Raw genomic sequence first — 18,626 nt, 5'->3', positions numbered from 1 at the left:
CTAGGATGGGCATTGATTTGTCTTTTTCCTCGGCTTTCCATCCTCAGACAAATGGCCAGACTGAACGAACCAATCAGACCTTGGAAACATATCTGAGATGTTTTGTTTCTGCTGATCAGGATGATTGGGTGTCCTTTTTGCCTTTGGCTGAGTTCGCCCTTAATAATCGGGCCAGCTCGGCTACTTTGGTTTCGCCGTTTTTCTGCAATTCTGGGTTCCACCCTCGTTTCTCTTCAGGGCAGGTTGAGTCTTCGGACTGTCCTGGTGTGGATACTGTGGTGGATAGGTTGCAGCAGATTTGGACTCATGTAGTGGACAATTTGACTTTGTCCCAGAAGGCTCAACGTTTCGCTAACCGCAGGCGCTGTGTGGGTCCCCGACTTCGTGTTGGGGATTTGGTTTGGTTGTCATCTCGTTATATTCCTATGAAGGTTTCCTCCCCTAAATTTAAGCCTCGTTTCATTAGTCCATATAGGATTTCTGAGGTTCTTAATCCTGTGTCTTTTCGTTTGACTCTTCCAGCTTCTTTTTCCATCCATAACGTGTTCCATAGGTCATTGTTGCGGAGATACGTGGCACCTGTGGTTCCATCTATTGATCCTCCTGCTCCGGTTTTGGTTGAAGGGGAATTGGAGTATATAGTGGAGAAGATTTTGGATTCCCGTGTTTCGAGACGGAAACTCCAGTATCTGGTTAAGTGGAAAGGTTATGGTCAGGAAGATAATTCCTGGGTCTTTGCCTCTGATGTCCATGCTGCCGATCTGATTCGTGCCTTTCATGTGGCTCATCCTGGTCGGCCTGGGGGCTCTGGTGAGGGTTCGGTGACCCCTCCTCAAGGGGGGGTACTGTTGTGAATTCTGTGGACAAGCTCCCTCCTGTGGTCGTGAGTGGTACTTCGGCTGGTTCTGTCTATGAGCTTCCTTTGGTGGATGAGAGTGGTACTGCGGCTTTTGAGTTTCCTTCCTCAGGTGTTGAGGTTAAGTCGTTAGGTGCTGCTCTATTTAACTCCACCTGGTGCTTTGATCCTGGCCTCCAGTCAATGTTCTAGTATTGGTCTTGCTTCCTCCTGGATCGTTCCTGTGGCCTGTCTATCCTGCATAAGCTAAGTTCTGCTTGTGTTACTTTTGTCTGCTATATTTTCTGTCCAGCTTGCAATATTGGTTTTTTTTGCTTGCTGGAAGCTCTGAGACGCAGAGGGAGCACCTCCGTACCGTTAGTCGGTGCGGAGGGTCTTTTTGCCCCTCTGCGTGGTTGTTTGTAGGTTTTTGTGTTGACCGCAAAGCAATCTTTCCTATCCTCGGTCTATTCAGTAAGTCGGGCCTCACTTTGCTAAATCTATTTCATCTCTGTGTTTGTATTTTCATCTTTGCTCACAGTCATTATATGTGGGGGGCTGTCTTTTCCTTTGGGGAATTTCTCTGAGGCAAGGTAGGCTTATTTTTCTATCTTCAGGGCTAGTTAGTTTCTCAGGCTGTGCCGAGTTGCATAGGGAGCGTTAGGCGCAATACACAGCTACCTCTAGTGTGGTGTGATAGGATTAGGGATTGCGGTCAGCAGAGTTCCCACATCTCAGAGCTCGTCCTATGTTTTTGGTAATTGTCAGGTCACTTTGTGTGCTCTGAACTTCAAGATCCATTGTGGTTCTGAATTACCTGTTCATAACAGTCCTGTATTTCAGCTGAAGTTATTTGTGGGCATTTCTTTGCACCCTGAATAATTTTCCTGGTAGTTGTGGATTACATTTTTGTTGGTCTACCTGACCATGGTTTTGTTTTTACAGAGTCCCTGATTTTCCATTTGATAATCACAGTTTGCACGCTGCTGACTGGCATTATCAATTGCTTGGATATCTTTTTGTATCTCTTTCCTGTTTTATACAGTTCAACTACCGTTTCCCGTAGATCCATTAACAATTCTTTTGCTTTCCTCATGACTCACAATCCAGAAACATTAGTGGCTGAAAAATGCAAAAGTCTGTCTGGATCCCACAAACCCACTCAGTTTTTATGCACATACATTGATTACAAGCAAACAGGTCACAGGTGAGGATGTTACTTTTAGTAGCCATTCAAATCCATTTGTGTCAACCTCTGTGCATGTTATCAGGCTAAAATTACCAGGGTATGTAAACTTTTGAACAGGGTCATTTGAATGTTTTGGGGTGTTAGTATGATTTAAAAAGAGAAAACACAGTAGTTTGACAAATGGCTAGATGCCTGTACAGCTGTATAATGAGGCTCAGGCTTTATAGTGAAAGGATTGGAGCGAGGGTCTGTTCCCAGGAGCTACAGTCTGAAAAATGGCTAAAAAGCCTCCACTAGACACCTGTACAGCTGTATAATGAGGCCCAGGCTTTATAGTGGAGGGACTGGAGCGAGGGCCTGTTCCCAGGAGCTACAGACAGAGAAATGGCTAAAAAGCCTTCACTAGGCCCCTGTACAGCTGTATAACGAGGCCCAGTCTTTATAGTGAAGGGACTGGAGCGAGGGCCTGTTCCCGGGAGCTACAGTCTGAGAAATGGCTAAAAATCCTCCACTAGGCGCCTGTACAGCTGTATAATGAGGCCCAGGCTTTATAGTGAAGGGACTGGAGCGAGGGCCTGTTCCCAGGAGCTACAGTCTGAGAAATGGCTAAAAAGCCTCCACTAGACCGACTGGAGCGAGGGCCTGTTCCCAGGAGCTACAGTCTGAGAAATGGCTAAAAAGCCTCCACTAGACCCCTGTACAGCTCTATAATGAGGCCCAGGTTTATAGTGAAGGGGCTGGAGCGAGGGCCTGTTCCCAGGAGCTACAGTCTGAGAAATGGCTAAAAAGCCTCCACTAGACCCCTGTACAGCTGTATAATGAGGCCCAGGCTTTATAGTGAAGGGACCGGAGCGAGGGCCTGTTCCCGGGAGCTACAGTCTGAGAAATGGCTAAAAAGCCTCCACTAGACCCCTGTACAGCTGTATAATGAGGCCCAAGCTTTATAGTGAAGGGAATAGAGTGAGGGCCTGTTCCTGGGAACTACAGTCTGAGAAATGGCTAAAAAGCCTCCACTAGGCTCCTGTACAGCTGTATAATGAGGCCCAGGCTTTATAGTGAAGGGACCGGAGCAAGGGACTGTTCCCGGGAGCTACAGTCTGAGAAATGGCTAAAAAGCCTCCACTAGGCTCCTGTACAGCTGTATAATGAGGCCCAGGCTTTATAGTGAAGGGACTGGAGCGAAGGCCTGTTCCCAGGAGCTACAGTCTGAGAAATGGCTAAAAAGCCTCCACTAGACCCCTGTACAGCTGTATAATGAGGCCTGGGCTTTATAGTAAAGGGACTGGAGTGAGGGCCTGTTCCCAGGAGCTACAGTCTGAGAAATGGCTAAAAAGCCTCCACTAGGCTCCTGTACAGCTGTATAATGAGGCCCAGGCTTTATAGTGAAGGGACTGGAGCGAGGGCCGGTTCCCAGGAGCTACAGTCTGAGAAATGGCTAAAAGGCCTCCACTAGGCCCCTGTACAGCTGTATAATGAGGCCCAGGCTTTATAGTGAAGGGACCGGAGCGAGGGTCTGTTCCCGGGAGCTACAGTCTGAGAAATGGCTAAAAAGCCTCCACTAGGCTCCTGTACAGCTGTATAATGAGGCCCAGGCTTTATAGTGAAGGGACTGGAGTGAGGGCCTGTTCCCAGGAGCTACAGTCTGAGAAATGGCTAAAAAGCCTCCACTAGACCCCTGTACAGCTGTATAATGAGGCCCAGGTTTATAGTGAAGGGACTGGAGCGAGGGCATGCTCTCAGGAGCTACAGTCTGAGAAATGGGTAAAAAGCCTCCACTAGGCCCCTATACAGCTGTATAATGAGGCCCAGGCTTTATAGAGAAGGGACTGGAGTGAGGGCCTGTTCCCAGGAGCTACAGTCTGAGAAATGGCTAAAAAGCCTTCACTAGACGCCTGTACAGCTGTATAATGAGGCCCAGGCTTTATAGTGAAGGGACTGGAGCGAGGGCCTGTTCCCAGGAGCTACAGTCTGAGAAACGGCTAAAAAGCCTCCACTAGACCCCTGTACAGCTGTATAATGAGGCTCAGGCTTTATAGTGAAGGGAATAGAGTGAGGGCCTGTTCCCGGGAACTACAGTCTGAGAAATGGCTAAAAAGCCTCCACTAGGCTCCTGTACAGCTGTATAATGAGGCCCAGGCTTTATAGTGAAGGGACTGGAGCGAAGGCCTGTTCCCAGGAGCTACAGTCTGAGAAATGGCTAAAAAGCCTCCACTAGACCCCTGTACAGCTGTATAATGAGGCCTGGGCTTTATAGTAAAGGGACTGGAGTGAGGGCCTGTTCCCAGGAGCTACAGTCTGAGAAATGGCTAAAAAGCCTCCACTAGGCTCCTGTACAGCTGTATAATGAGGCCCAGGCTTTATAGTGAAGGGACTGGAGCGAGGGCCGGTTCCCAGGAGCTACAGTCTGAGAAATGGCTAAAAGGCCTCCACTAGGCCCCTGTACAGCTGTATAATGAGGCCCAGGCTTTATAGTGAAGGGACCGGAGCGAGGGTCTGTTCCCGGGAGCTACAGTCTGAGAAATGGCTAAAAAGCCTCCACTAGGCTCCTGTACAGCTGTATAATGAGGCCCAGGCTTTATAGTGAAGGGACTGGAGTGAGGGCCTGTTCCCAGGAGCTACAGTCTGAGAAATGGCTAAAAAGCCTCCACTAGACCCCTGTACAGCTGTATAATGAGGCCCAGGTTTATAGTGAAGGGACTGGAGCGAGGGCATGCTCTCAGGAGCTACAGTCTGAGAAATGGGTAAAAAGCCTCCACTAGGCCCCTATACAGCTGTATAATGAGGCCCAGGCTTTATAGAGAAGGGACTGGAGTGAGGGCCTGTTCCCAGGAGCTACAGTCTGAGAAATGGCTAAAAAGCCTTCACTAGACGCCTGTACAGCTGTATAATGAGGCCCAGGCTTTATAGTGAAGGGACTGGAGCGAGGGCCTGTTCCCAGGAGCTACAGTCTGAGAAATGGCTAAAAAGCCTCCACTAGACCCCTGTACAGCTGTATAATGAGGCTCAGGCTTTATAGTGAAGGGAATAGAGTGAGGGCCTGTTCCCGGGAACTACAGTCTGAGAAATGGCTAAAAAGCCTCCACTAGACCCCTGTACAGCTGTATAATGAGGCCTGGGCTTTATAGTAAAGGGACTGGAGTGAGGGCCTGTTCCCAGGAGCTACAGTCTGAGAAATGGCTAAAAAGCCTCCACTAGGCTCCTGTACAGCTGTATAATGAGGCGAAGGCTTTATAGTGAAGGGACTGGAGCGAGGGCCGGTTCCCAGGAGCTACAGTCTGAGAAATGGCTAAAAAGCCTCCACTAGGCCCCTGTACAGCTGTATAATGAGGCCCAGGCTTTATAGTGAAGGGACTGGAGCGAGGGCCTGTTCCCAGGAGCTACAGTCTGAGAAATGGCTAAAAAGCCTCCACTAGGCCCCTGTACAGCTGTATAATGAGGCCCAGGCTTTATAGTGAAGGGACTGGAGCGAGGGCCTGTTCCCAGGAGCTACAGTCTGAGAAATGGCTAAAAAGCCTCCACTAGGCCCCTGTACAGCTGTATAATGAGGCCCAGGCTTTATAGTGAAGGGACTGGAGCGAGGGCCTGTTCCCAGGAGCTACAGTCTGAGAAATGGGTAAAAAGCCTCCTCTAGGCCCCTGTACAGCTGTATAATGAGGCCCGGGCTTTATAGTGAAGGGACTGGAGCGAGGGCCTGTTCCCAGGAGCTTCAGTCTAAGAAATGGCTAAAAAGCCTCCACTAGGCACCTGTACAGCTGTATAATGAGGCCCAGGCTTTATAGTGAAGGGACTGGAGCGAGGGCCTGTTCCCAGGAGCTACAGTCTGAGAAATGGCTAAAAACCTCCACTAGGCCCCTGTACAGCTGTATAATGAGGCCCAGGCTTTATAGTGAAGGGACTGGAGTGAGGGCCTGTTCCCAGGAGCTACAGTCTGAGAAATGGCTAAAAAGCCTCCACTAGGCTCCTGTACAGCTGTATAATGAGGCCCAGGCTTTATAGTGAAGGGACTGGAGCGAGGGCCTGTTCCCAGGAGCTACAGTCTGAGAAATGGCTAAAAAGCCTCCACTAGGCTCCTGTACAGCTGTATAATGAGGCCCAGGCTTTATAGTGAAGGGACTGGAGTGAGGGCCTGTTCCCAGGAGCTACAGTCTGAGAAATGGCTAAAAAGCCTCCACTAGACCCCTGTACAGCTGTATAATGAGGCCCAGGCTTTATAGTGAAGGGACTGGAGTGAAGGCCTGTTCCCAGGAGCTACAGTCTGAGAAATGGCTAAAAAGCCTCCACTAGACGCCTGTACAGCTGCATAATGAGGCCCTGGCTTTATAGTGAAGGGACTGGAGTGAGGGCCTGTTCCCAGGATCTACAGTCTGATAAATGGCTAAAAAGCCTCCACTAGACCCCTGTACAGCTGTATAATGAGGCCCGGGCTTTATAGTGAAGGGACTGGAGCGAGGGCCTGTTCCCAGGAGCTACAGTCTGAGAAATGGCTAAAAAGCCTCCACTAGGCTCCTGTACAGCTGTATAATGAGGCCCAGGCTTTATAGTGAAGGGACCGGAGCGAGGGCCTGTTCCCGGGAGCTACAGTCTGAGAAATGGCTAAAAAGCCTCCACTAGGCTCCTGTACAGCTGTATAATGAGGCCCAGGCTTTATAGTGAAGGGACTGGAGCGAGGGCCTGTTCCCAGGAGCTACAGTCTGAGAAATGGCTAAAAAGCCTCCACTAGACCCCTGTACAGCTGTATAATGAGGCCCAGGCTTTATAGTGAAGGGAATAGAGTGAGGGCCTGTTCCTGGGAACTACAGTCTGAGAAATGGCTAAAAAGCCTCCACTAGGCTCCTGTACAGCTGTATAATGAGGCCCAGGCTTTATAGTGAAGGGACCGGAGCGAGGGACTGTTCCCGGGAGCTACAGTCTGAGAAATGGCTAAAAAGCCTCCACTGTTGTGAATTCTGTGGCTGAATTCACTCCTGTGGTCACAAGTGGTACTGCAGCTTCTGGGCTTCCTTCCTCAGGTGTTCTGGTGAGCTCATTAGCTGCTTCATTACTTAACTCCACCTGATGCTGCTATCCTTGCTCCTAGTCAATGTTCCAGTGTTGGATCTGAGCTTCTCCTGATTGTTCCTGTGACCTGCTGCTCTGTATAGCTAAGTGCTTTTTTGCTGTTTTGTTGTTTTTTTTCTGTCCAGCTTGTCTTTTGTTTTGCTGGAAGCTCTGAGACGCAAAGGGTGTACCGCCGTGCCGTTAGTCCGGCACGGTGGGTCTTTTTGCCCCCTTTGCGTGGTTTTTGCTTTAGGGTTTTTTGTAGACTGCAAAGTTCGCTTTACTGTCCTCGCTCTGTCTAAGATTATCGGGCCCCACTTTGCTGAATCTATTTCATCCCTACGTTTTGTCTTTTCATCTTACTCACAGTCATTATATGTGGGGGGCTGCCTTTTCCTTTGGGGTATTTCTCTGGGGGCAAGTCAGGCCTATTTTTCTGTCTTCAGGCTAGCTAGTTTCTTAGGTTGTGCCGAGTTGCCTAGGTAGTTGTTAGGCGCAATCCACAACCACTTTTAGTTGTGTTTAGGATAGGATCAGGTGTGTGGTCTACAGAGTTTCCACGTCTCAGAGCTCGTTTCTTTGTTTTTGGGTATTTGTCAGATCACTGTGTGCGCTCGGATCGCTAGGCACACTGTGTCTCTGGATTGCCTTCATAACACCTTTCATTAGCAGACATAACAGTACTAGGAGCCAACTAATGATTCTCAATAGAGGGAAAGAAAAAGTTCTGACATCATTTTTTTTTTTTTTCCTCTGCTCTGTGTTCACTTTTTTTTTTCCCCCTAGACATTTGGGTGTTTCTGGACACAGGTGTGGACATGGATATTCAGGGTCTGTGCTCTTCAATGGATAATCTCGTTATAAATGTACAAAAGATTCAAGATACTATTGATCAGAAATATATGCTAGAACCAAGAATTCCTATTCCTGATTTGTTTTTTGGAGATAGAACGAAGTTTCTAAGTTTCAAAAATAATTGTAAGCTATTTCTGGCCTTGAAACCTCATTCTTCTGGTAATCCTAGTCAACAGGTTTTGATTATTATTTCTTTTTTGCGCGGCGACCCTCAAGACTGGGCATTTTCTCTTGCGCCAGGAGACCCTGCATTGAGTAGTGTCGATGCGTTTTTCCTGGCACTCGGATTACTGTACGATGAGCCTAATTCGGTGGATCAGGCTGAGAAAAATTTGCTGGCTTTGTGCCAGGGTCAGGATGATATAGAAGTATATTGTCAGAAATTTAGGAAATGGTCAGTACTCACTCAGTGGAATGAATCTGTGCTGGCAGCTTTGCTCAGAAAGGGTCTCTCTGAGGCTCTTAAGGATGTCATGGTGGGATTTCCTATGCCTGCTGGTTTGAATGAGTCTTTGGCCATTCAGATCGGTCGACGCTTGCGCGAGCGTAAATCTGTGCACCATTTGGCGGTATTGCCTGAGGTTAAACCTGAGCCTATGCAGTGCGATAGGACTATGACCAGAGTTGAACGGCAGGAATACAGACGTCTGAATGGGCTATGTTTCTACTGTGGTGATTCCACTCATGCTATTTCTAATTGTCCTAAGCGCACTAAGCGGTCCGCTAGGTCTGCCGTCATTGGTACTGTACAGTCCAAATTCCTTCTGTCCATTACCTTGATATGCTCTTTGTCGTCGTTTTCTGTCATGGCGTTTGTGGATTCAGGCGCTGCCCTGAATCTGATGGATTTGGATTATGCTAAATGTTGTGGGTTTTTCTTGGAGCCCTTGCAGTGTCCTATTCCATTGAGAGGAATTGATGCTACACCTTTGGCCAAGAATAAACCTCAGTACTGGGCCCAGCTGACCATGTGCATGGCTCCTGCACATCAGGAAGTTATTCGCTTTCTGGTGTTGCATAATCTGCATGATGTGGTCGTGTTGGGGTTGCCATGGCTACAAACCCATAATCCAGTATTGGATTGGAATTCCATGTCGGTATCCAGCTGGGGTTGTCAGGGGGTACATGGTGATGTTCCATTTTTGTCGATTTCGTCATCCACCCCTTCTGAGGTCCCAGAGTTCTTGTCTGATTATCAGGATGTATTTGAAGAGCCCAAGTCCGATGCCCTACCTCCGCATAGGGACTGTGATTGTGCTATCAATTTGATTCCTGGTAGTAAATTCCCTAAAGGTCGATTATTTAATTTATCCGTGCCCGAACACGCCGCTATGCGCAGTTATGTGAAGGAATCCCTAGAGAAGGGACATATTCGCCCATCGTCATCACCACTGGGAGCAGGGTTCTTCTTTGTAGCCAAGAAGGATGGTTCGCTGAGACCGTGTATTGATTACCGCCTTCTTAATAAGATCACTGTTAAATTTCAGTATCCCTTGCCATTGTTATCTGACTTGTTTGCTCGGATTAAGGGGGCTAGTTGGTTCACTAAGATAGATCTTCGTGGTGCGTATAATCTGGTGAGAATCAGGCAAGGAGATGAATGGAAAACTGCATTCAATACGCCCGAGGGTCATTTTGAGTATCTAGTGATGCCGTTCGGACTTGCCAATGCTCCATCAGTGTTTCAATCCTTTATGCATGACATCTTCCGTGAGTACCTGGATAAATTCCTGATTGTTTACTTGGATGACATTTTGATCTTCTCAGATGATTGGGAGTCTCATGTGAAGCAGGTCAGAATGGTTTTTCAGGTCCTGCGTGCTAACTCTTTGTTTGTGAAGGGATCAAAGTGTCTCTTCGGTGTGCAGAAAGTTTCATTTTTGGGGTTCATCTTTACCCCTTCTACTATCGAGATGGATCCAGTTAAGGTCCAAGCCATCCAGGATTGGATTCAGCCGACATCTCTGAAAAGTCTGCAAAAGTTCCTGGGCTTTGCTAATTTTTATCGTCGCTTCATCTGTAATTTTTCTAGCATTGCCAAACCATTGACCGATTTGACCAAGAAGGGTGCTGATTTGGTTAATTGGTCTTCTGCTGCTGTGGAAGCTTTTCAGGAGTTGAAGCGTCGTTTTTGTTCTGCCCCAGTGTTGTGTCAGCCAGATGTTTCTCTTCCGTTCCAGGTCGAGGTTGATGCTTCTGAGATTGGAGCAGGGGCGGTTTTGTCACAGAGAGGTTCTGATTGCTCAGTGATGAAACCATGTGCTTTCTTTTCCAGGAAGTTTTCGGCCGCTGAGCGTAATTATGATGTGGGCAGCCGAGAGTTGCTGGCCATGAAGTGGGCATTCGAGGAGTGGCGTCATTGGCTTGAAGGAGCTAAGCATCGCGTGGTGGTATTGACTGATCATAAGAACTTGACTTATCTCGAGTCTGCCAAGCGCTTGAATCCTAGACAGGCCCGTTGGTCGTTATTTTTTGCCCGCTTCGACTTTGTGATTTCGTACCTTCCGGGCTCTAAAAATGTGAAGGCGGATGCTCTGTCTAGGAGTTTTGTGCCCGACTCTCCGGGTTTATCTGAGCCAGCGGGTATCCTCAAGGAAGGAGTCATTGTGTCTGCCATCTCCCCTGATTTGCGGCGGGTGCTGCAAAAATTTCAGGCGAATAAACCTGATCGTTGTCCAGCGGAGAAACTGTTTGTCCCTGATAGGTGGACTAATAAACTTATCTCTGAACTTCATTGTTCGGTGTTGGCTGGTCATCCTGGAATCTTTGGCACCAGAGAGTTAGTGGCTAGATCCTTCTGGTGGCCATCTCTGTCACGGGATGTACGTACTTTTGTGCAGTCCTGTGGGATTTGTGCTAGGGCTAAGCTCTCCTGTTCTCGTGCCAGTGGGTTGCTTTTGCCCTTGCCGGTCCCAAAGAGGCCTTGGACACATATTTTGATGGATTTCATTTCTGACCTTCCCGTTTCTCAAAAGATGTCAGTTATTTGGGTGGTCTGTGATCGCTTTTCTAAAATGGTCCATCTGGTGCCCTTGGCTAAATTGCCTTCCTCCTCTGATTTGGTACCTTTGTTCTTTCAGCATGTGGTTCGGTTGCATGGCATTCCTGAGAATATTGTTTCTGACAGAGGTTCCCAGTTTGTTTCAAGGTTCTGGCGAGCCTTTTGTGGTAGGATGGGCATTGACCTATCCTTTTCCTCGGCTTTCCATCCTCAGACTAATGGCCAGACCGAACGAACCAATCAGACCTTGGAAACATATCTGAGATGTTTTGTTTCTGCTGACCAGGATGATTGGGTGTCCTTTTTGCCGTTGGCTGAGTTCGCCCTTAATAAATCGGGCCAGCTCGGTTACCTTGGTTTCTCCATTTTTTTTGCAATTCTGGGTTCCATCCTCGTTTCTCTTCAGGACAGGTTGAGTCTTCGGACTGTCCTGGTGTGGATTCTGTGGTGGACAGGTTGCAGCAGATCTGGACTCAGGTAGTGGACAATTTGACCTTGTCCCAGGAGAAGGCTCAACTTTTTGCTAATCGCAGACGCCGTGTGGGTCCCCGACTTCGTGTTGGGGATCTGGTTTGGTTATCTTCTCGTCATATTCCTATGAAGGTTTCCTCTCCTAAATTTAAACCTCGTTTTATTGGTCCGTATAGGATTTCTGAGATTCTCAATCCTGTGTCTTTTCGTCTGACCCTCCCAGACTCCTTTTCCATACATAATGTATTCCATAGGTCGTTGTTGCGGAGATACGTGGCACCTATGGTTCCATCTGTTGAGCCTCCTGCCCCGGTTTTGGTGGAGGGGGAATTGGAGTATATTGTGGAGAAGATTTTGGATTCTCGTGTTTCTAGACGGAAACTCCAGTATCTGGTTAAATGGAAGGGTTATGCTCAGGAAGATAATTCCTGGGTTTTTGCCTCTGATGTTCATGCTCCCGATCTTGTTCGTGCCTTTCATGCGGCTCATCCTGGTAGGCCTGGGGGATCTGGTGAGGGTTCGGTGACCCCTCCTCAAGGGGGGGGTACTGTTGTGAATTCTGTGGCTGAATTCACTCCTGTGGTCACAAGTGGTACTGCAGCTTCTGGGCTTCCTTCCTCAGGTGTTCTGGTGAGCTCATTAGCTGCTTCGTTACTTAACTCCACCTGATGCTGCTATCCTTGCTCCTAGTCAATGTTCCAGTGTTGGATCTGAGCTTCTCCTGATTGTTCCTGTGAACTGCTGCTCTGTATAGCCAAGTGCTTTTTTGTTGTTTTTTTTCTGTCCAGCTTGTCTTTTGTTTTGCTGGAAGCTCTGAGACGCAAAGGGTGTACCGCCGTGCCGTTAGTCCGGCACGGTGGGTCTTTTTGCCCCCTTTGCGTGGTTTTTGCTTTAGGGTTTTTTGTAGACTGCAAAGTTCGCTTTACTGTCCTCGCTCTGTCTAAGATTATCGGGCCCCACTTTGCTGAATCTATTTCATCCCTACGTTTTGTCTTTTCATCTTACTCACAGTCATTATATGTGGGGGGCTGCCTTTTCCTTTGGGGTATTTCTCTGGGGGCAAGTCAGGCCTATTTTTCTGTCTTCAGGCTAGCTAGTTTCTTAGGTTGTGCCGAGTTGCCTAGGTAGTTGTTAGGCGCAATCCACAACCACTTTTAGTTGTGTTTAGGATAGGATCAGGTGTGTGGTCTACAGAGTTTCCACGTTTCAGAGCTCGTTTCTTTGTTTTTGGGTATTTGTCAGATCACTGTGTGCGCTCGGATCGCTAGGCACACTGTGTCTCTGGATTGCCTTCATAACACCTTTCATTAGCAGACATAAAACTCCACTAGGCTCCTGTACAGCTGTATAATGAGGCCCAGGCTTTATAGTGAAGGGTGAAGGGACTGGAGCGAAGGCCTGTTCCCAGGAGCTACAGTCTGAGAAATGGCTAAAAAGCCTCCACTAGACCCCTGTACAGCTGTATAATGAGGCCTGGGCTTTATAGTAAAGGGACTGGAGTGAGGGCCTGTTCCCAGGAGCTACAGTCTGAGAAATGGCTAAAAAGCCTCCACTAGGCTCCTGTACAGCTGTATAATGAGGCCCAGGCTTTATAGTGAAGGGACTGGAGCGAGGGCCGGTTCCCAGGAGCTACAGTCTGAGAAATGGCTAAAAAGCCTCCACTAGGCCCCTGTACAGCTGTATAATGAGGCCCAGGCTTTATAGTGAAGGGACCGGAGCGAGGGTCTGTTCCCGGGAGCTACAGTCTGAGAAATGGCTAAAAAGCCTCCACTAGGCTCCTGTACAGCTGTATAATGAGGCCCAGGCTTTATAGTGAAGGGACTGGAGTGAGGGCCTGTTCCCAGGAGCTACAGTCTGAGAAATGGCTAAAAAGCCTCCACTAGACCCCTGTACAGCTGTATAATGAGGCCCAGGTTTATAGTGAAGGGACTGGAGCGAGGGCATGCTCTCAGGAGCTACAGTCTGAGAAATGGGTAAAAAGCCTCCACTAGGCCCCTATACAGCTGTATAATGAGGCCCAGGCTTTATAGAGAAGGGACTGGAGTGAGGGCCTGTTCCCAGGAGCTACAGTCTGAGAAATGGCTAAAAAGCCTCCACTAGACCCCTGTACAGCTGTATAATGAGGCTCAGGCTTTATAGTGAAGGGAATAGAGTGAGGGCCTGTTCCCGGGAACTACAGTCTGAGAAATGGCTAAAAAGCCTCCACTAGGCTCCTGTACAGCTGTATAATGAGGCCCAGGCTTTATAGTGAAGGGACCGGAGCGAGGGCCTGTTCCCGGGAGCTACAGTCTGAGAAATGGCTAAAAAGCCTCCACTAGGCTCCTGTATAGCTATATAATGAGGCCCAGGCATTATAGTGAAGGGACTGGAGCGAGGGCCTGTTCCCAGGAGCTACAGTCTGAGAAATGGCTAAAACGCCTCCACTAGACCCCTGTACAGCTGTATAATGAGGCCCAGGCTTTATAGTGCAGGGAATAGAGTGAGGGCCTGTTCCCGGGAACTACAGTCTGAGAAATGGCTAAAAAGCCTCCACTAGGCTCCTGTACAGCTGTATAATGAGGCCCAGGCTTTATAGTGAAGGGACCGGAGCGAGGGACTGTTCCCGGGAGCTACAGTCTGAGAAATGGCTAAAAAGCCTCCACTAGGCTCCTGTACAGCTGTATAATGAGGCCCAGGCTTTATAGTGAAGGGACTGGAGCGAGGGCCTGTTCCCAGGAGCTACAGTCTGAGAAATGGCTAAAAAGCCTCCACTAGACCCCTGTACAGCTGTATAATGAGGCCTGGGCTTTATAGTAAAGGGACTGGAGTGAGGGCCTGTTCCCAGGAGCTACAGTCTGAGAAATGGCTAAAAAGCCTCCACTAGGCTCCTGTACAGCTGTATAATGAGGCCCAGGCTTTATAGTGAAGGGACTGGAGCGAGGGCCGGTTCCCAGGAGCTACAGTCTGAGAAATGGCTAAAAAGCCTCCACTAGGCCCCTGTACAGCTGTATAATGAGGCCCAGGCTTTATAGTGAAGGGACCGGACCGAGGGTCTGTTCCCGGGAGCTACAGTCTGAGAAATGGCTAAAAAGCCTCCACTAGGCTCCTGTACAGCTGTATAATGAGGCCCAGGCTTTATAGTGAAGGGACTGGAGTGAGGGCCTGTTCCCAGGAGCTACAGTCTGAGAAATGGCTAAAAAGCCTCCACTAGACCCCTGTACAGCTGTATAATGAGGCCCAGGTTTATAGTGAAGGGACTGGAGCGAGGGCATGCTCTCAGGAGCTACAGTCTGAGAAATGGGTAAAAAGCCTCCACTAGGCCCCTATACAGCTGTATAATGAGGCCAAGGCTTTATAGAGAAGGGACTGGAGTGAGGGCCTGTTCCCAGGAGCTACAGTCTGAGAAATGGCTAAAAAGCCTTCACTAGGCTCCTGTACAGCTGTATAATGAGGCCCAGGCTTTATAGTGAAGGGACTGGAGTGAGGGCCTGTTCCCAGGAGCTACAGTCTGAGAAATGGCTAAAAAGCCTCCACTAGACCCCTGTACAGCTGTATAATGAGGCCCAGGCTTTATAGTGAAGGGACTGGAGTGAGGGCCTGTTCCCAGGAGCTACAGTCTGAGAAATGGCTAAAAAGCCTCCACTAGACGCCTGTACAGCTGCATAATGAGGCCCTGGCTTTATAGTGAAGGGACTGGAGTGAGGGCCTGTTCCCAGGATCTACAGTCTGATAAATGGCTAAAAAGCCTCCACTAGGCCCCTGTACAGCTGTATAATGAGGCCCGGGCTTTATAGTGAAGGGACTGGAGCGAGGGCCTGTTCCCAGGAGCTACAGTCTGAGAAATGGCTAAAAAGCCTCCACTAGGCTCCTGTACAGCTGTATAATGAGGCCCAGGCTTTATAGTGAAGGGACCGGAGCGAGGGCCTGTTCCCGGGAGCTACAGTCTGAGAAATGGCTAAAAAGCCTCCACTAGGCTCCTGTACAGCTGTATAATGAGGCCCAGGCTTTATAGTGAAGGAACTGGAGCGAGGGCCTGTTCCCAGGAGCTACAGTCTGAGAAATGGCTAAAAAGCCTCCACTAGACCCCTGTACAGCTGTATAATGAGGCCCAGGCTTTATAGTGAAGGGAATAGAGTGAGGGCCTGTTCCTGGGAACTACAGTCTGAGAAATGGCTAAAAAGCCTCCACTAGGCTCCTGTACAGCTGTATAATGAGGCCCAGGCTTTATAGTGAAGGGACCGGACCGAGGGACTGTTTCCGGGAGCTACAGTCTGAGAAATGGCTAAAAAGCCTCCACTAGGCTCCTGTACAGCTGTATAATGAGGCCCAGGCTTTATAGTGAAGGGACTGGAGCGAGGGCCTGTTCCCAGGAGCTACAGTCTGAGAAATCGCTACAAAGCCTCCACTAGGCTCCTGTACAGCTGTATAATGAGGCCCAGGCTTTATAGTGAAGGGACTGGAGCGAGGGCCGGTTCCCAGGAGCTACAGTCTGAGAAATGGCTAAAAAGCCTCCACTAGGCCCCTGTACAGCTGTATAATGAGGCCCAGGCTTTATAGTGAAGGGACCGGAGCGAGGGTCTGTTCCCGGGAGCTACAGTCTGAGAAATGGCTAAAAAGCCTCCACTAGGCTCCTGTACAGCTGTATAATGAGGCCCAGGCTTTATAGTGAAGGGACTGGAGTGAGGGCCTGTTCCCAGGAGCTACAGTCTGAGAAATGGCTAAAAAGCCTCCACTAGACCCCTGTACAGCTGTATAATGAGGCCCAGGTTTATAGTGAAGGGACTGGAGCGAGGGCATGCTCTCAGGAGCTACAGTCTGAGAAATGGGTAAAAAGCCTCCACTAGGCCCCTATACAGCTGTATAATGAGGCCCAGGCTTTATAGAGAAGGGACTGGAGTGAGGGCCTGTTCCCAGGAGCTACAGTCTGAGAAATGGCTAAAAAGCCTTCACTAGACGCCTGTACAGCTGTATAATGAGGCCCAGGCTTTATAGTGAAGGGACTGGAGCGAGGGCCTGTTCCCAGGAGCTACAGTCTGAGAAATGGCTAAAAAGCCTCCACTAGACCCCTGTACAGCTGTATAATGAGGCTCAGGCTTTATAGTGAAGGGAATAGAGTGAGGGCCTGTTCCCGGGAACTACAGTCTGAGAAATGGCTAAAAAGCCTCCACTAGGCTCCTGTACAGCTGTATAATGAGGCCCAGGCTTTATAGTGAAGGGACCGGAGCGAGGGCCTGTTCCCGGGAGCTACAGTCTGAGAAATGGCTAAAAAGCCTCCACTAGGCTCCTGTATAGCTATATAATGAGGCCCAGGCTTTATAGTGAAGGGACTGGAGCGAGGGCCTGTTCCCAGGAGCTACAGTCTGAGAAATGGCTAAAACGCTTCCACTAGACCCCTGTACAGCTGTATAATGAGGCCCAGGCTTTATAGTGCAGGGAATAGAGTGAGGGCCTGTTCCCGGGAAGTACAGTCTGAGAAATGGCTAAAAAGCCTCCACTAGGCTCCTGTACAGCTGTATAATGAGGCCCAGGCTTTATAGTGAAGGGACCGGAGCGAGGGACTGTTCCCGGGAGCTACAGTCTGAGAAATGGCTAAAAAGCCTCCACTAGGCTCCTGTACAGCTGTATAATGAGGCCCAGGCTTTATAGTGAAGGGACTGGAGCGAGGGCCTGTTCCCAGGAGCTACAGTCTGAGAAATGGCTAAAAAGCCTCCACTAGACCCCTGTACAGCTGTATAATGAGGCCTGGGCTTTATAGTAAAGGGACTGGAGTGAGGGCCTGTTCCCAGGAGCTACAGTCTGAGAAATGGCTAAAAAGCCTCCACTAGGCTCCTGTACAGCTGTATAATGAGGCCCAGGCTTTATAGTGAAGGGACTGGAGCGAGGGCCGGTTCCCAGGAGCTACAGTCTGAGAAATGGCTAAAAAGCCTCCACTAGGCCCCTGTACAGCTGTATAATGAGGCCCAGGCTTTATAGTGAAGGGACTGGAGCGAGGGCCTGTTCCCAGGAGCTACAGTCTGAGAAATGGCTAAAAAGCCTCCACTAGGCCCCTGTACAGCTGTATAATGAGGCCCAGGCTTTATAGTGAAGGGACTGGAGTGAGGGCCTGTTCCCAGGAGCTACAGTCTGAGAAATGGCTAAAAAGCCTCCACTAGGCTCCTGTACAGCTGTATAATGAGGCCCAGGCTTTATAGTGAAGGGACTGGAGCGAGGGTCTGTTCCCGGGAGCTACAGTCTGAGAAATGGCTAAAAAGCCTCCACTAGGCTCCTGTACAGCTGTATAATGAGGCCCAGGCTTTATAGTGAAGGGACTGGAGTGAGGGCCTGTTCCCAGGATCTACAGTCTGATAAATGGCTAAAAAGCCTCCACTAGGCCCCTGTACAGCTGTATAATGAGGCCCAGGCTTTATAATGAAGGGACTGGAGCGAGGGCCTGTTCCCAGGAACTACAGTCTGAGAAATGGCTAAAAAGCCTCCACTAGGCCCCTGTACAGCTGTATAATGAGGCCCAGGCTTTATAATGAAGGGACTGGAGCGAGGGCCTGTTCCCAGGAACTACAGTCTGAGAAATGGCTAAAAAGCCTCCACTAGGCTCCTGTACAGCTGTATAATGAGGCCCAGGCTTTATAGTGAAGGGACTGGAGTGAGGGCCTGTTCCCAGGAGCTACAGTCTGAGAAATGGCTAAAAAGCCTCCACTAGACCCCTGTACAGCTGTATAATGAGGCCCAGGCTTTATAGTGAAGGGACTGGAGTGAGGGCCTGTTCCCAGGAGCTACAGTCTGAGAAATGGCTAAAAAGCCTCCACTAGGCTCCTGTACAGCTGTATAATGAGGCCCAGGCTTTATAGTGAAGGGATTGGAGGTAGAAAAGTGGGAAAAGTAGCACAATGTCCAAGAGCCGGACTGCCCATCACTGACCTGCAGAGCTGCCACCACATGTATGGCTGCTATGTGCCCAGACTCGGGACCTGTGATGAGGTCACAGGAGGGGAGGAGTCAGGGGTCACATGATCAGGGGCCTCAGTGTATGCAGGACTCTGCTGTGCTGGTTGTCATGGTGCTGGATGAGGGAAGTTTCTGTGTGGGGTCAGGAGGGATTTACAGTGTGGATGTAGCAGAGCCGCGTGTGTACGAGGTGTACGGAGCAGAGCTGTGTGTGTACGAGGTGTACTGAGCGGAGCCGGTGTGTGTAAGAGGTGTACGGAGCAGAGCCGGTATGTGTAAGAGGTGTACGGAGCAGAGCTGTGTGTGTATGAGGTGTA

At 49.3% G+C, this 18,626-nt stretch overlaps 1 protein-coding gene across 1 annotated transcript in view; it reads right to left on the bottom strand.

Moving 5' to 3' along the window:
* LOC138663175 (oocyte zinc finger protein XlCOF22-like) overlaps positions 1–18,315 on the bottom strand; it is a 65,297-nt gene extending 46,982 nt beyond the window's left edge. Inside the window, exon 1 of the mRNA XM_069749327.1 lies at positions 18,283–18,315. The gene's annotated coding sequence lies outside the window, so the exon portion shown is untranslated. The remainder of the gene's footprint in view (positions 1–18,282) is intronic.
* Between the last annotated feature and the right edge of the window lie 311 nt (positions 18,316–18,626).

The sequence above is a fragment of the Ranitomeya imitator genome, chromosome 2 (assembly GCF_032444005.1).
Source record: "Ranitomeya imitator isolate aRanImi1 chromosome 2, aRanImi1.pri, whole genome shotgun sequence".
Lineage (NCBI taxonomy): Eukaryota > Metazoa > Chordata > Amphibia > Anura > Dendrobatidae > Ranitomeya > Ranitomeya imitator.
This window is presented reverse-complemented; position numbering and strand designations above follow the sequence as displayed.